This window comes from Oreochromis niloticus, linkage group LG17 (assembly GCF_001858045.2).
Source record: "Oreochromis niloticus isolate F11D_XX linkage group LG17, O_niloticus_UMD_NMBU, whole genome shotgun sequence".
NCBI lineage: Eukaryota > Metazoa > Chordata > Actinopteri > Cichliformes > Cichlidae > Oreochromis > Oreochromis niloticus.
The window spans coordinates 18,298,718-18,317,597 of record NC_031981.2 but is presented as its reverse complement, the minus strand read 5'-3'; the positions used below and the strand labels follow the sequence as shown (position 1 = coordinate 18,317,597).

General features: G+C 39.8%; 1 long non-coding RNA gene across 1 annotated transcript; it reads left to right on the top strand.

Annotated features, from left to right (window-relative positions):
- The first annotated feature begins 15,988 nt into the window (after positions 1–15,988).
- Positions 15,989–18,097, top strand: LOC102077501 (uncharacterized). The gene is made up of 3 exons (XR_269993.4): positions 15,989–16,230; positions 16,368–16,447; positions 17,226–18,097. It is a non-coding gene; the product is annotated as an uncharacterized LOC102077501 (long non-coding RNA).
- The last annotated feature ends 783 nt before the right edge of the window (positions 18,098–18,880 follow it).

The following is an 18,880-nucleotide window of genomic DNA, read 5'->3' as shown; positions in this document are numbered from 1 at the left end:
AAACAAATATTCACAAAAATTAAATTCATTAGACTACCATTACTTGTGTGCTTTTACTTCCGACCTTAGTGACTAATCTATGCAATATATCGGGTGTGACTGCTTTTACTTTCTATTTCTGGCATGATACTAACCTGCAAGCAGGAAAGAAATGATTAGGCAGGGAGACGTGGGTTGTCATTGCTGAATACTCTGCCATCACGAGAAAACAGCGCCTAGCATGCTTCGAACTACTAACAACAGGCCAAAGCATGGGCTCACACTGCCACCTACTGGTAGCTGATGGAGCATCAGCTACAAATATCCTGGACTAGTTACCAGGTCTATAGTTAAAACTAGTTCATTTAGGGCATTTTCAAAGGAAAATATGACTTACATTTAAAGTAAAATAGCTTAAATATAAATTAATTTACATACATATGATTGCACATTAGTGGGTGTCACACATAGTTAACTATAACTACAATGAAATGTGCTGGGGGCAGTAGGCACCTTGAAGACAAATGTTCTGTGTTTACGGTTTATGTCATACTTTTTTTTATTGTTTCATTACAGCTCAGAGAGTAAGTGTAGAGTGTTTGCTGTCGGCATCTTCCATGCACACAACGGGTGACCGCATCAATCTGCTAGCAACCAAAGCAATGGTATTTTTCATAGAGCACCCTCTTTCTAACTGATGTCACCTGGTGATGGACAGCACCCTCCAGTAACCACTCACCAACTGGTCAGAGATACACATTTTTCCATAGTAACCAGTGGTTACTGGATGGGGACTTGCTGAACAGTCTCAAGGTCTGTCTGAATGGGGCTTTAGCAAATTGATTTCACAGTGACCTCCAGCAACTGCTCACAGCCAGTTGGGGAGCAGTCATTTTATCCTGTGTGACTCAGTACTGCTGCAGAAAGTATTTGTAAGGTTGGTTCTCATGTCTAAAATCAAGAAATTACTTCTTCACGGATCAAGTGTCCTAATCATGTTGACTCATTATTTTTTCCCAGTGTCTTTTGTTAATGGACACACAGCCATGTACCGGATATTCCTGTGATGGTGCTGCAATATGGTGGGAACACTAAAAATATATTAAAAATATAAAACTTTTTTCTGGAACAAATATCAAGCATTTCAAGTACTTTCTTCATTAATTAATACAATATAATAAATATATCATCAAGCTAGGTTTGCTGTTAGCCAAATGTAGGTGGTTTGCTAGTTATAGTTTTTAAAAGCATTAACTAATGATCAGACAATGTCACTGGTGAGTTGCAATATTGATCTTGCACCAACAATATTCTGATGATGCAGGAACAACAACAGGAGGATATCCTCCTGTTGTTGTTCTTGCATCTGATATATATCAGATCGTGCAACACACAGATGTCACACGAAAGGTGATTTGGTTCTGGAAAATACAAATTCAATCTAAGAGACATCCAGGAAACATTTTGGTTGGTTGCTTAAATCATCTGAACTGGTGATTCAGTATGGAGGAACATTTAAACTTATTTTTTTGTTTGCTTGTTTTTTTTCCTCCATGAAAGTATCGAGCATGATGCATTTATCAAAGATACATTGGAGTCATAATTACATGGATCTTACCAGATGTCATTGTATAAATGTTTCTGATGAGATATATCTACCTCTAAAAAAATCAGTGTAATGCAGATGTCTAACCCAAAGATACAAGTGACTGATTCACTGCTGGCATCAGCTGGCTAGCTCTGAATCTGTAGCAAAATACAGCATCTCCTCCCTTTTACAGATTGCAGTGCTGTAACCAGGGGCAAGTTCATAGAAAGTACAGTGACAAGTTTTTGGATCTGAGCTCAGAAAATGTGCCGCTTTTGCATTTTTAATTGGCCTCTGATGTTTCTTCATTTGCTCTGTTGAACTCTTCCAAATTATCTGCATAGTGTGATGACCTTGCTTTACCTTCTGGAGGGCTCACCGAGACATGATTAAACTAGGGCTTTACCAACAAGAAAAGATAGTTAGATATTAGACATACCTCAAGAAAAACCTAAAGATAAACCTTAATTTAGATATATTAACTGAGGATTCAAAGTATAATATTCAAAGTTAAAAAATTGTGAATGGCATTTTTAAAGATTAGCATGAAAACATGAAAGTTGAAATGTTTCCTCTGGTAAATAAACAAAAATGATAACTGTATTTTTATTCAACTTTCTTGTGACACAAACTTGATTTATGTCTGCGTAAGTGCACAATCCTTAATGTACTGTTTGTTAAACTCAATAGGACCTGGAGAAGCAGCCTTTCTGCCATTTTACTTTAGTGGTCAGTTGTGTGGAAAGCTCGCCTCTCAACAACAATGGTAAATAACAGCATGCGATAATTAGCAATAGGAATACAAAAGCTAAGTGTAGATCGGAACAGCGTTAAAGTGTGAAAGCAGATCAGCAGGATTAAGGGCAGGGGAGCTAATCAAAATGCAACTCGGTTAAGTAAGGTTCACACTTTTTAAAAACAACAGCTATGTACACACAAGCAGTGTTTCTTTGTGCATTCATCCCTCCTGTTCATATTGGCCATTAAAAGATCCCTGCAGACCGAGGATTGTTATTGTGGAAGATTTGTCTAACTCAGACTACCGCGGCCTCCTATCATCTTCAGATAATTATGGGACTATATTTTTAAACCGAATAAGGACAGAGGATTTTATTCACTCACAGAAAAATATTTTTTTGTGGTGGCCAGTATGAGCAGGAGGCATGATTAAAGCAAGCATATGGATGTAGTCTTAAAAAAAATGACAAGATATCGTTACACCACTGAACAAGATGTAAAACAGCCTAATTCCACATACACTCCACTACATATGGGCTCCCAGTCTTATACTTCACTACATACATATTTATAAAAATATATTTAATAAAGTTGAGCAAGTTAATCAGAAATCAAAGTTTCGATGCAAAAACGTAGCACCAGTGGCTTGAAGAGTTTGCAGCACACCAGCAGTCATCTAGTAAGCAGAACTGATCTGAGCAGGCACAGCGATTCAACACACAGGGAGAGTGATGCCTTGAGGTAAATGAAAGGTGATGTGAGTGTGTATAGATTGTTTTGTCAGAGCGAGATTCTGCAGATTCTCTGTAACGGGTGCCACGTTCGCTCTCCTTACCCATTCAGGATGATATGTCGGAGACCTGACTGTGAAATAAATTCAACAGCAAGATTAACAGAGATATAACGGCAGGTGGGGAAGAAGACACAAATACAAAGAGGAGGAAAAAGTGGGTGGGTGAACACCTGAGCAAGCTGCCAACAGTGACAGTATGAGAGATTTGATTCCTACTGTAGCAAATCTTTTATACTGTAAGGAATTTTGAACTGAAAGACATGAAGCGGGGAAATACAGAAAATGTGGAAGTAAAATAGGTGGAATCTAATGCCAAAGCGGAGCACATCTACAACTGAAAGCAGTCTCTTAATACTGAAAACTAAAAGCAAGACGAAGCGCAGGAGTAGCGCAGTCAACAACCTTTTTTCACTGATGACTGCTTACTGAAAATTGCCAGTGCAAATTTTCCAGGGTACAAATGAATCTAAAATTCCCAAACTGACAACCCAACACATAGCAGAGCAATTTACAACATCTGAAGAATTCAAACCTGTTGGTTAACAATTAATATTAATAATTACATTTGAAAACTGTGGCACTGCTTTCAACAACACATGAAAAGCAATAGTTTTCAATGAAATCACACAGGCATCATATCCAAGAACCATTTCATGTAAAATCAGTCAAGTTTTTAAAAACACACCATTTCTCTATGGTATTTCAAGAGTTACCTTCAAGTCAGTTTTAGTCAGATTTTACTTCTTTTTTTTGTGTTTATTGATAATATTATTGTCACTTTTATTTATTTTGCAATTTGTTTTTACCTTTTTTGATTAATATGCATTTTTGTATTTCTTTTAGGTCCAAAGTTTGATTTATAAATTTGAGATTTTTGAGTTCTCAAAGGTCAGAATCAGGAGGTATCTATGTCCCCCTTGTCTTCCATGACCCCCCTGCAGTGGCTTAGTGCCCCGACAGAGGGGCCCGCCCCATAGTTTGAGAACTACTTTGTTACAGCAATATGGTTACGTAGCTGATTGGACCAAATCAAGGAAAGAAAACACATTGTCAGAGAAGCAAAGCATTTTAGCTAGGATAGTCAGACGCTGGCACATGATAAGAAAATTGTGACAAAGAGCAGTCGGCCACACAACATCAGTGATTGGGATATTGTTTGATTTCTAAAGCTGGATGGACAACAGAGTGATTGCAGCTGCAAGATATGCAGAGGGGACCTGTGCAGATGAAGACAGGAATATAATAACTCTTTCAGCCATTTGAGAAGTAAACATTTGCAGTCTTGGAAAGCCAAAACAGACAAAATGAACTTTTACAGCATTTGAAAAAGTATAAATGTAGGAGAAAAGTTAGAACTTTTATTGTGACGATTTCCAAACTATTCTAATTTAGGATAAGAACTACTGCTACAGTGTTTTGAAAATCTGCATTTTAGCCTTTTGGATTTTAAGAAAGCTATGTGTGGTTATAGTTCATTCACTTTCTCTGTCCAAAGCAGATAAGCAGGAATGTAACTTCTACTCGCTTTACAATGACATTGTCTAGCTTTTTCCCTAACATGACGATTTCTCTTAAAGATGTGACCGTCGACGCTGCCAACCACCTGTTTGATTCAGTTTATTCATAACATCGCTTTGGGTAATTCAGTCACATGACAGAGGAAGAACAGTGCAGTGAATTGTGGGACTGTGATGATGATGGCACGGACTCGGTGGGTTATTTCAAGCTCTGCCTTTAACCTTTCCATGCAGGTGCTGAGATTTCTGACCTTTACACCGTGCAGTTCCCTGCTGCCTTTGAGTGCTTTTGATAGTTATGGAGTGGAGCTCTCAGCATGTGTATGTTCAATGTGTATGCACTTTTATTGTGTATAAGTGTGTGCTTGTATGTTTCAAGTGTATGACCTTGCGTGTGTGTGTGTGTTGATTCTGTGGGTCCTACAAAGCCATCCGGGCCTTGCGCAGGAAACTCGATTTGACACGAGCATAGTGAAGATTACCTGTGTCCAGACAGTTACTGCCTTACAGACAATACGAACCGCCATCACTCACTTTTAAAGGTCAATGTGCTGAAACAAGGGGCTTCACTAGGCCAGAAATAACCTTACAAAAGACCCACTGGGTAGAAAAAGGGAGAGAAAAGGGAGATAAAGGTAAGGAGAGACACAGACAGAGAAATAGTGGGTGGCAAAGCCCAACACAGCAGGTGTCTGTCAACATACCAACCAGCTTTACCTCTACCAGCTTCAGCCAACATGTTTGTCTTTTAGTGAATATCACAGTCATAGCTTTGGTATAAAATAAACTGTCCTGATTATTTTCCAGTAACTTAACAATTACCACTGATCAGCTACAACCTCAGACTCATTTAAAGACTAAGTAGATCAAATATCAGCTACTTCTGATTGCCTCGTCTCTCCTTTATCATTATTATTACTTAGTGGTCTGCTTCAGTGATAGCTCAAGTGAGTAAACTTAGTAAATGAACCTCTTTCTTCTCAGTTATGTGTGGCCTAAGCTGTTCCTCTATCTGTTCTGGGTTTTTGTGTGTGTGTGTTGAGCTAGACTGATGAGTTGTACACAAAGAATCTCATCAGTGTGACGAATGTGCACACTTATAATTTCATCGCATATTTTATCCCTGTTATGTAGAGGCTGCAAGGCCTTTTTCATCTGATTGCTTCATTTAGTTGCTTTTGTCCCATCTGAAACAAAACTAAACCCAAATATGTGGCGTTGTCTTCTTTCTCAAACCAAACAAGTGTCGTGGGCAGGTGGAGTATTCCCGGGAGTTGAACCGTGGTCTCTATCTGAGAGAGATCTCTGTTGGTTGTTAGAGATGAGAGAAGATTCCTACTTATAGGGGCTGCTGGTGGGCAGGCAGAATAGCTCAGGGGTGCGAGAGGGTTGGTGGAGAATGTGTGGACAGGTGAAAAAGGTGAATCTGTGTTCTTCTGTCTTCAACAGGTTAGTCAAACTATAAAGTTCAGGGATGTTTCACAGGCGGTCTCTTTAGAACTCCTCAATGAAACATGGGTCAGGAAACAGGAACAAAGTCTCAACCTTCAAACACGTTTCTGGAGAACAGATGAAAGTACAGTTACTGCAAGCACTAGCGTGTTATACCAACCAGGCAGGCTTAGTTAGCACTAAAGTGCTGATGACGACCTGGCAGAGATGGCACCAGCTGATCCTTAAAGGCACCGTGTGTAAAATCTTACCGATGTTGCTGTATTGCAGCGTGCAGTCAACTGAATTTAGTGTTCTTACCCCTGTCGATGCAAGGGCATCATTTACCCTGGAGGAGGCTGTAAAATTTTGCGAAAGTCTGACACAAGTTAAAGAGTAAGGCTCAGCTCTGTCTGGTGACAACAATACTGAAGTTAGTTGTTGAGGATATAAAGTGTACTATAATGTTGCCAATCTAGCCTCATACATAAAACGGCAACGTCCATCTCAGCCACTTTATTCAAGATGGTGGAGTAACATGGCAGCTTCCACAAAACGGCGCTCACTCGTTGGTATTTTTCATGAATGGGCAAAGAGAGATCACTGGTATCAGGGACCAAGCAGTAAGGCATTGAGGACACAGGTGTTTAATTCAAAAATGGGGTTTTATTGAGCCAAAAGTTTAAAAAATAATTAACAAAGCCAGAACCTTAAGCAGGCAGACCAATAAAAGAGGTCAACTCGATAAACTAAACTCAAAATAACAACTAACAAAACCTCAAAAACAAAGAATAGGATAGAATAGAATAGAATGAACCTTTAATTGTCCCACAAGGGGAAATTTGGGTGTAACAGCAGCAAGACATAAGACAAACTGACCTGCTGAAATGTCACATGAGGGAACTCAAATACTGGCTTAGTACTTAGTATTAAACCGTATGGCACTCAAGGGGGAAAAAATAGCTGCCACATGACCAACACAAAACAATTAAACAAACTCTAAACACCCCCCAGGTAATGAAGCATGTGGTTCAGTCCAGTGAGGCTGTCACACCTTTGCCAACCAGGAAGGAGAACCCAAATCCCCAGGTAACTCAACACAGATGTATTAATACCATATAAAACAGAAGTTTGACCTTGCAGTGTGGATATGCGTGCACTCCATATAAACAAAGTACTGATGGAAAAAAATAAACTAATTTAATAAAGAAACAATGTATTTGACAATAAGTAAAATATATTTAAAGTAGTGACTGCACAGTAAACTAAAGTGAAGGAACTAGTGGTGAGGTGTGGATCTTACCACGTGTGGCTTGCCATCACACTGGTCCACAAACTACCTGAGAGTTAAGTGGACAGAAGGAGGCAAAGCAGAGAGACAGACAGGGGGAAAAAAAGAAGAAAACATCCCACGCTTGCACAGCCATAACAGCTCCTGAGACATGGATGTTCAAAACAGAACAAAACAGAAGTTCAAGTCTGGTTTAAAAAAATGCTTTAATTATGTAATCAGTGTTTTTTAAATAACAACTTGGCTAACAGACAAATCTGATACCATTTTTTATGTTTTTTGTGGTTATTAATTCTCACATTTTGCTAGGAAAATGACAAAATTTTTCTTATAACTCATGACTGTTATTTTAAACTCTTTAACAGGCCTTTATCACACTGTTTGTGCCTTTAGGCAGCACAAAACATATGACATAGTAGTCAATAAGGCCGATATGTTGTAACTGATGTTCAGATGAAATATTTGTGCATACACTTCTATACATAAAACAGAAAGTACTGAGTTTATTTTTCATCTGTAAAATAAGATAACGTCTTGGTCACAAATTAATATTAAATGTCAATTATCTACCTGACCATATTAATAGGAACACTACTCTAAAAAAGAACATTTTAAAATAATTGTATTCTTATTTAGCCAGCAACAAAATAACTAACAAGAAGTCATCCTTAATGCACAACTTTGCTACAACTGGGACAAAACTGCAGCTTGTTTTGGAAACTCAAAGCAGCTAGGCTTGCTCATTAACCAGAACTTCTGGGTGTTATATGTTTGTGTCAGCCAACTACACATTTGCTGCGCTGTGCAATAGAAATACAAGTTCCAGTGGTTTAATGAACCATATGGTATTTATGAAGCATGTTGTGTTTCTGACAGATAGCATACCTGGAGCACAATTACTTGGAATACACAGAGGATGCGAAATGTATCCGGTTTTTAAATGGCCAGTATCAATCCTTTAAACATAAACCTGCAAATCAGCTTAGGACATCACTATTTTTCTTTATGTGTATGCAAGCAAAGGAATTTCTGAATCCCACCCCACCCCCAAAAGCCAGCATCCAAGGAAAATTAAGTGTGGTCAAAACAACACAGCAGGTATCTACTGAGCCTTTGACCTGTCTTTACCTATGCCTGCTTCAGCCAAGATACTCTCTTTTAGTACAAAGCATGGTCAAGTCAAAGAGCAAGAATGATTTCTTAGTCATCTTCCTTTGAAAATAAACTAACTAATACATTTGTAAAGGGTTTTAACATTTTGAACTAGACGCAAGAGGTGCTCACAGATACTGACCGAGAACCTCCTCTGTATGGATTGCAAATCATTTAATCACATACAGAGTAGACATGGGCAAAATATGGCCTGAGGGTCAGAAACAGCCAGTGGACCCTGTCGGTCTGGCCTTCAATAGCCTAAAAGGGAAACAATAAAACCTTTTAAATGGGTTAAAGGTATCAACGTGTTTTATTGTGATGAACAACAAGGCTGCACAGATTACAGCTGACACATAAACATGGTCAATGTTGTGGTGCTTAGAAAGAGCTTAAAGGCAGAGAATACAATTTTATAAATTAATGGGTGAATGTGGCTTGTGCAATAAAAAAAACTCACACTACCATGGATGTATCAGCAGAAATTTGGAGCTGAGTCACTTGCACAAGGACGCTTCGACATGTGCACAGGAGAAGCTGGGGACGACTGACTTTCTGACCGGTAGACAATCTGCTCTACCTCCTGTGCCACACCCACACATCTGTCCTCCGTGCTGCTTGTTTCAACATTGCCTCATCTCAACCCTAGCACCATCCTCTTTTACACCAACCTTTTGCACGTCCTCCTTCTCCTCTGTGCTCCTTCTCGTGTCTGGCAGCTCCATCTTCAACATCCTTTGTCCACCATCCCCCCTCTGCACAGGTCCAAACAATTTTCACCTGTCTAATTTTGTCTACAAACTCCTCAACCTTTCCCTCTGATGTAGTCATTTCTAATCTTGTCCATCCTGCTCGCTGCCAATGAAAATCGTAGCATCCTCGAACCATCCACCTCCAGCTCCGCCCCCTTGCTTTTTGTCCGTACCACTTTCTCCAAACCACACACGATAGCAGTTCTAATCCTTTTCATTTCACTTTTGCTGTTATCCTTCTGTCATTTATATTCATGAAAATGACAACCAGAATTATTAGACTTGAGAATCAAAATGACAGCCTGACTCTTCTTTTAATGTATTCACAAAGCAATCAAGCTACTGTTGAACAAGCAGAACATAAACTTAAATATGACATCGCTGACTTCCAGCAGTCACCTTCTTGCTGATCCACAGCTGCTACATGAGGCTGGTGCTGAATGAGCCTGATAAACAGAATTGTTTTGACTAGACGCGAATGCTCGGCTGTGAAGCTAGCACTAATGGGATCTCAGTTTTATCGCGAAGAGTCACGCCGTACCTGACTCTCCCGGTGATTTTAATGGCAGCATTTAATCTCAGTCTGACATTAAGAGTCAGGTTGCCCTGTTCTTCGTGTTGTTTAGCAGTCTCTTCCTCCAGCATCTCCAGGTAGTTGGCAGATCAGTTTTATAACTTTTCTAATGATACCATGCAAGTTACATTACTTGTACAACTTTTTAATGAGTGCAATACTGTTGAAATAAATGTTTATTTTGGGAGATTTTTCCTTTTATTTCTACCATTTGGAGGCTAATGGTCACTGTACTGTATCACAAAGGACTAGTCTTTGATACCGGGCACACATTTAGATTTGAGCATAGAAAAAGTCTGAAACTAGAAATCTGATATAAGAACACAACAACAAGTAGTGTTGTTTCCCTTAAAGATAGAGCAAGGAGCTGAGTCTTTCGGGAGGGGTTCCAGGTAGAGCCCCTACTAGTCCAAATCAAAAGGAACCAGTGGAGAGGACTCAGGCATCAGACTAAGATGCCTCCTGGACTCCTTCTATATGTCTCGTATATTCTTACAGTCCTACCAGGAGGAGGCCTGGACATCTTTTCTTACACTACGGGCCTGGCAAGCTAAACCCAGAGAAGCAGCAGAAAATGGATGGACGGATAAATATTCTACTAATTTTGGTACCACGTCTCCATACATCAGAGCTCAATCTGTGTTTGTACCAAAATACACTTATTCTGCCACTCCCGACACCCACCCATATACACACACACAGACATACACGCAGCAATACTAAATCAATACGTCTTTCAGCGGGCTGCTGTTGTGGCTTGAATGTGAATAAACAGTCATACATTTTAGCTGAGGATCGATTGGGGTAGACAGATGAATGGCATACAAAGACACCTCTGAACAGGACAGAAAGACCTCTGTGTATGTGTGTGCGCGCTAAAGTGTGTGACTTTTCCCAGCTTCTTTCTCTTACTGTTACACAGTGTCTCTCACCCTCATGTCTCCAAGTGCTCTTTCAGTCTCAGAGGATCAATAGGTGTGATGGATTGTTGACAGGTACCACACACTGGAGACACACGCTATCAAACAACAACACTTCCTATTCAGACCCATTTCAATCACTCTCTGCCAGTCATAACTTGTTTTCTCACACCGTTAGGGCCAATACTACCCTGCTTCTCGCTCTGTGATCGGCTGCTTGATTTTTCCCTCAGACGCAAACATTTTAAGGCGCACAAACACACACTCGCACCTCTCATTCACACAGAGGTTGAACCCCTGACATTTGAGTGTGTTTTTGTGGAGTTCTTCGCTCTGTGTGTCTGTCTTTCAGACGACGGCGGTGACTCTTCAGACAATGGCCTGCCGACGCTAATCGATTATATCTGGGGCGCTGGGCGACGGCGGCACAAAGGTCTGGGGTATACAGCAGTGGACTCCTGACAGTCTTCCCCACAAAACACATACAGACACACAAACAAACGCACACGCATAATCACAAGACAGGTATATTGTATGCAGAGATGAAAAGATACCTCAGCTCACGCTCATTTCTGACAGCTGACACCAGGTGACATTATTTAGAAATGTTACAACAGAGATGTAATTTAATGACTAAATTTAAAGACTTAAAAAAAATAGTCTGGCTTTGCTTACTGGTAAGGTGTTGTACAGGAACATGAATAGCAGCCTCATATCTTACTGATATCGCATTGTTGATGTCACAGTATTCACGGATGTCTAATGCTTTTCAATATAAATGTGTTATCATGTTTGTCTAACCCTGCTGATACACATTTTTACCAATTCTGATAAGATCTACAGCTGAACACAGATACTGACAAAAATATTATTTTTTAAACTTGCAGTTACCATGTAACGGGGGTGGCTGTAGCTCAGGTGGTCGAGCAAGTCACCTATTAACCGGAAGGCTGGTGGTTCAATCGCAGTCTGCACCAGTCTGCATGCCAAATATCCTTGGGCAAGATACTAACCCCAGGTTGTCCTCCAATGCATCCATCGGAGTGTGAATGTGTATGGATGTTAGTTAGACAGCGCTAAAAACTTTGAAAAGTGCTTGTGTGAATTGTATAAAGTGCTTTGAGTGCTTAGATAGAGTAGAAAAGTGCTATATAAGACCCAGTCCATTTAAGAGCTGCTTAAGAACATGTTTATTTCTGCCCTGAAGCTGAATGGCCGCAGCATCACATGACCATCAGAGGACTTGTGGTTTTTTGTCATTTAAAAGTGCAAGTTTACAGACTTGTGAGTGTCTTTTTGTAATTAAGCTTTGTTAAAACAGTACTACTGAATCATAAAGGATTTGCCATCAAACAAATGAATTGATCGACTACATGAACCGGAGCAAAACGCTGTCTCTAACTTTTTCCCCCTACCGCTCCTCTGTTTGAGTACACGAAGTAAACACATCAGTGTGTCACTACACATAATGGTATCACATTATAATAATGTCAGTTTGGCTAAATCTATCTAGTGCATGTATTTGTTTATCCATGCCCAAACAAAGAGAAATACACCGAGATAACAACATTCATATGGCCCGCACCAGGCGCTGCTGTCGCTATGCCCTAATGGCTGAAGAACACAAAGGCCTGTTTGAGGCTGTTACTTTGATCCTGGCAGCTCGGAGCTCCTGTGGCTCTGCTGCACTAAAACCTTTATTAGCCATATGCTGGGGACATCAGAAACAAGTCAATCAGAATTTGCATCAGCACAGAAAGGGAATCAAATCGCAGCAGAATCCAACACAATGATGAACATGTGTGCGGCCTGACCTATATTCACTAGCATAACAGTCCAGGGGTGATTTTTCCTCTCCAAAACTTTCCAGAAGTCATTCAACGGCAAAGTCCACCCTGAAGGGAGAATTACATATTCTAATTTAATTGCTCAAAACTTGAGTATGAGGGGAAACATAGCTGGTAGATACTGAAGATTCTCACATATGCCACCAATTCCTATAGGACAGGGGGACATTCTTACATATTAAATAAGTTCTGAGAGTCAAGACAGAACATTAACAAACAACTATGAGGTGACGGTTTACTCCCAAAAGCAGGCGGCAACAGCAGCAGCAGCAGCAGCACAAAAAAAAGGAACGCTCTGGGAAATGTCAGCTGTGGTTTGGCTCTAAATAGATTTTAAAATCAACCCGAGTATCGTTTTTGTCACTGTATTTACTTACTTGGTTGAGTTTCTCACACTAGGCTTCATTTTAAATATCCCCAAGATCAACATAATTCAGAATCAGTAAGAAATTGGTGAGGGAATTTCGTCAGGCCCAGATGAATATGTCCAATCAGCCAGCTCCAACCGAAAAAATGTAACCGAGCTTCCTCCCAAATAGACACCTAGCTGAACGTATGTCCCCACAAGGATAAAATGTTGTACAAAGAACTCCAGATTGCATGATTATTGGCTTATTATGATAGGCACTGGATTATGAAGGGAAACACACATTTCACAGCCCTCTCAAACAGACACCTGCGTAGTGAGGTTGCACTGAACGACAGAGAAACGCCAAACAGAGAAAGGAAAGAAAAAAGAGACATGGAAGAACAAAGGCACGATAATAGAAGTCCCTTGATATCTCTAATGGGCAGCTGATTAGGAAGCAGAAGCACCAAAACAGGTAATTCTTCTTCTTATCGTCAGTACCAATAGTCAGGCTCACACTTATCTCCATAATAACTCCAACTATAATTAATGAGCCTTTGGAGAGTACAGTGACAGAAATGGCACACAAACAGGTGCACACACACACACACACACATGGATTAAACTCCATATATTCACACGGGGCTTTGGGAGCGATAGCGGACTGAGCATTGCTGATGGAACTTCTCTACTGGCCCATTCTATTTTATTTTTTTCCCCTTCCTCTTTCAGTCACTTGAAGAAAATCTGTCCAAGGACAAGCAGCAGCTTGGACAGAACTGGTCTCTGATTTCTGATCAGACAACAGATGGAAGGAGCACATTAAGTCATCTCAGACGTCAGGGAGTATTAATGCAGCGCTAGGTTTTCGGCAGCGGCGAGCCCCAACAATGCCACCATGTTGTGTGAGAAAGGGTGAGAGGCTTTCCAGGCGTCTTTTGAATTTCCTACGTGGTGGATATCAAAGGGCAGAAGCATCAAGCATCTCACAATGTGATGACAGGTTTTCTAATGAAAGCTCTAATGAAAGCGAAAGGAGGTGGAGAGGAGCAGGAGTGAAACAGAAAAAGCTGAGTTCAAGAGCGCTGGACATACGCAAAGGGCTCATGTGATGACACTGAATGATTTATGTGAACGATATGCCTTGATCTCGTGTGAATAACACATGCTTCTTACCTCATCCTCACTTAGCGGGGAAAGGAAATAAATTGTCTTGAAAAACCAATTAAATCAAGAGGAATCTGATAGTAGACTGTGCCTTTTCAGATGTGGTGAAAAATCTGTATCAATAGGAACAAGAAATATGGTATCAACACTGTGAATATTACAAAAATTATGCTTTGGTACCTTAGCATATGATTGTACCTGGTTTTCTATCTTACCAAAAGTACGGAAGGTATTGTAGTTTCTGTACCAACTCACTGTACTGGACAATAAGAACATGATTGGCATATAGAGATGTTTTACAACATGCTAACATGCAAACATTGTCAAAGAGCATTTAGAGCAAAAAGAGCTTATCTAAGAACCTCACCAACAATTATCCAGGATCTGTATACAGAAATGAGCAACTTTCACATCAAAGAGTCTTTAAACGTTACCTGTAAAATCAATGAATTGTAACAATCGGATCTGTTACCAAAACATAGCCTTCACGAAGTTTAAGCTAATCCAAGGACATTTTATAGCATGAAAGCAGACTCACCGAGACATCATCCACTGATTTTTGACTGGTTTTGATGTGTTGTATCCCACTGCCGTATTTAGTTTTTTCTTTGGAGGCAGTGGCTGCTCCATTTGGATGCTCAGCTACTCGCTAATGCTAGCAAGCTTGGTTAGTAATCCAAAGCAGTGATACATCCAAAGCCCCACTCAAAGCAGCCACGCCCTCAGCTCCATTATCCAGTTGGATATAAAAATATCATTATAAAAATATTAACCCACCTAGAGTTGTTAAAAGCTATTCAAGCTGTAAACTTGCTTTTTAATGTTGTAAAGCTGAGCATGTTAACACTGGAGCGTATGCAGTTGGCTCAATTTTGGAGCTAAATGGTCATAGAGGGATCCTGGAGGTTTTGGCACTTCCATATTGGCTTCATTTGAGATGATGCCACTTGAGCATGACCAAAATTGCTTCTTAACATTAGCAAGCTTCTCTTATTACACATCAGGTTTAAAAACAAATATGCAGAGGCACCTACTGTAGCAGATGCTGGACATCCTTCCTGATGCAAAGGATTTGAGTTGGGTAGTGTCTGTTTTTTAAAAGGGCATATGAGCTGATATACATTCATTTGATTTAAAAAGCCTTTTGCGACAAAGTTAGTGTTGGGAATCTCTCAATTTCAAAAGTGTAGTTCTGACCACCAAATTAAAAGTATCCCCGTTCAGCGAAGCAACAAATGTGTGTCAAAAGAAAATAATGAAAAAAATGTGAAATGAATCCAGATGTTTTGGTAAGGTCTCTCACACCACAAATTACAATAATATCTTTAGTGTTCCTTGCCGTACATTTTCGTAGCCCTTTTTTTCTTTTTCAGATTTAATGATGTCAGAGTGCAACACACACTGGCAGGCAAATGTCATTAGAGTTGGTTGACACGTGGAATGCATTAAGGCCGAGCAATTTACTGAATTTATTATGTTATTTATATTATTTTGAGTCACTGTTTTTGCCCAGTGTGGAAAAAAAAAACTCAGAATGTTCTCGTCTGCCGTCTCTCGAAAAACAGCAGCACTAACAGCAACTAATAAATCGATGGAATCACTGACTAATGTGAGCAATATCCTTGGAGATTCCCACACTGGAAAAAAACTGAACCAGTGGCCTTGACTACTGAGAAACACAGCCACAAACATTTTGCAGAGATAGTACAACCCCATTAATGCATTAATTGTTACTGTTTCAAGGATACGCTCGATGTTTTCCTTTGCGGTGTGTACGGAATGGCCCATTTTGAAACAGAATAACATCGCCTGCCACAAAAATGTTTAAAAGTGGCATTCTGCCCTTCAAACGTAGGCCACATTTATGTGTTTCTCCAAGCATCACTCAGACGCACGACACGAACGGAGAGAACCGTTTTACTTGTGAAAATGAGCATTGTCAGCATCCACTCTAGCGAAGTGCAGTCGCACTGTTGAATGTTTAGTGCTCTTTGGTGCTGTCATGAAGTGCAATATCTATACATCTGTATGTGCGTTGCCTGCCACTGCCCCTCCAAAAGAAGGATCTCTCCTGGAGTAGAGTCAGTGAGAAGGCTGACTATGTGATCTCACTAAAATAAGAAAGGGAGCTGGTGAGTTAAAATGTCTCTATGTACATGTTGGTGTTGCTCGGGAAGTTCTCAAAAAAAAAAAAAAGGGAATTACAAAGATGGACATAAGTAGTGTTAATTCTGCTTGCAATTTAAATTTTTCTATTCTACTTTGACAGAGATATTCAGAATATATGGCCAGCACATTCAGATCCAGCGCATGTCTGAAAGGAGCTTATATACAAAGGAAAAGAGCCTTGTAAGTATTGCTTTACTTTTATTCCTCTGGCATGTTCTGTTTGTTACAATGGAAAACCATGAAGTTTTGATTAAAACTTCATGTAGAAAAAGATTCTTTTTTTTCCCCTCTCACTGAAAATAAAGAAATTCAAAAATTAAACATTCCACAACACATGGCCATGTCTAGTCTAAAGCCCCTAAGGTTCAGGAGTCTAAAATAAGGGCATCACAACTCATCGTAAGTCTTTGAATTGGACTCAACAATAAGTCAAGCATAACAGTCGTTCTCAGTCAGAATGATTTTGCTGGAAAAGGAATGTAGTCTTGTAGCTGTGATTGTTAGAAAACTTGTAGTTTAGCATGGTGATGGAGTGGCTATATTGTTGCCTCAGGTTCTTGGGCTAAACCGCTGCCGGGGCCTTTCTGTGTGGAGGTTGCATGTCCTTCCTGTTTCTTCCTCCCACAGTCCAAAGACATGCATGTCAGGTTAATATGACTGTAAATTGTGTGATGCCGTCAAAAAGTGTACTATACAATATTGTATGAATGTATGGTTAAAATGCAATTTGTAGTCTAAAGCGCTTTGAGTGGCCAGTAAGACTGGAAATGCAAGAATATTACAAATTTGAAGTCATCGAGAAGTCATTCATTCAATAGATAGATATTAACATATTTTGCACTCAGACAACGTGTTCAATTAGCTAAAGCTGCTCAACCCTTATTAGACATCACTTCATGCCTGCCTGAATTCTTTTTGTATCCATGTATCCAGTTGACTGAACCACATCTTTTCACAGCTTATGAGGAAGTCTTACATGTGCGTGCCGCCCAAGAGGAAGGAACCCCACCAGCTTCACTTGTAGCGACAAGATGTGTTCAATATTCAACTGAACCCACTAAATTTAAATAGTATTTTGGAAAAAAAAAATCTTGCATATGTTTGGAGGTTACCAAAGCAATGCATTGCTTCATCTTCAGAAATTGCTCCATACGGCAAGGTTTCATAACAACATGTCCCGCACAGCACCTCGTATATTTTGTCCTACCAGAGCTAATGTAGCATCCCTTCAAATCGAGGGACTCCACGGGTGAGTTGATGAGTAAACCTGCGCAACGATAGGTCCACTGCTGTGTGTGAGATTGGAAAGGATGGGGAGGACAGAGTTCTTGTTGAAACATGAAGACACATACTGTTACACTTTGTCACACACACTACAGCCGACCTGTGGCTTTGACATTTGGCTTTGTGTTTATAGCCGATAACCCACAGTTACTCAGTATCCAGTTAAGGGAAGTTTGCAGAAGAATGGCAGGCATGTAGGAGGTGATCAACTCTGCTTTCTGACTCAAAGTAAAAAGCCTCGTGGAGCTCTTTCCCTCTGCAGGTGTAATTGACTGCCAGGGTTTGTGTGTGCCTGTGAGTGTGTGTTGTAACCTATGAAACATGATGTAGATGTAGAAAAAAAATAAATTTCTTCATAAACTTGGTACAGTTTTCTTTGCATCTGGAACAAGGTGGTTTGACATTAAGAGAGTGTTACTTTCTTATCAAAAAATGATGCCCAGTTCTTGGACATCATGCACTTCCCAGCTGCTATTCAGCGGCTCAGAGGAAACAAGAACATTTTGTTACTGTACACTGAGAGAAAGTGCTCTACAAAACCTTTATATCAAGAGAACAAAGTTTCTGTTTCAATGGAATTTAAAACCTTTTACTACCTGTAGCACTAAAGCTTGTTACATTGGACTGCAATGTTTAGAATGTGATCTGACACTTTCATATTCAGTACAGATATATGGAAAAAAATATTCTGTAAAATAGTTGAATACTTTCGGAAATAACTGCAGAAGGAAAGTTCACCGCCACTGTTGGTGAAGTTGAAGGCTGTTGTTATGTAGAGATGTCAAAGTTTAAAAGGTAGTTTGGATTAAAAAAAGAAGAAACACTTATGCAATGGTAGAGAATAATTCAAAAACTTCCTAGATCCAGGTTCAGGATATGGATCTGAACCTGGTTCCAGATTCAGAACAGTCCAGTAAAAAGTATCCAGCAGAAATTAATCACTTTTAAGTTGGCCCAAGTCCCCGTTTGGTAAAATATTTCATGCAAAACCACATTTGGAAGTTTAGATTATATATATTATACAGCATTAGTGAAAATTTTGATACCACAATAAAAAATTAGAAAATACGAGATGCCCCAAAAGTTCATTCTGTTCATCTGGACGTTTTCAGTGGGAGAAAAGTTTCCCACTGAACGATCAGTGGTCTTTAATCAATGAGCTTTGATCAATGGTTGTTGATCAACTGTCATGAGAATTTGCATATTAATGATCAAGCAACTGACCTCCCAGCCCATTGTTCCTTCAGTGGTGCTAGTTTCATTCATTATGCAAATGTATTGTTTATAAGATCGGGGAAACCTGCAGTCAGCTGAGACTGAAGAAGTCAC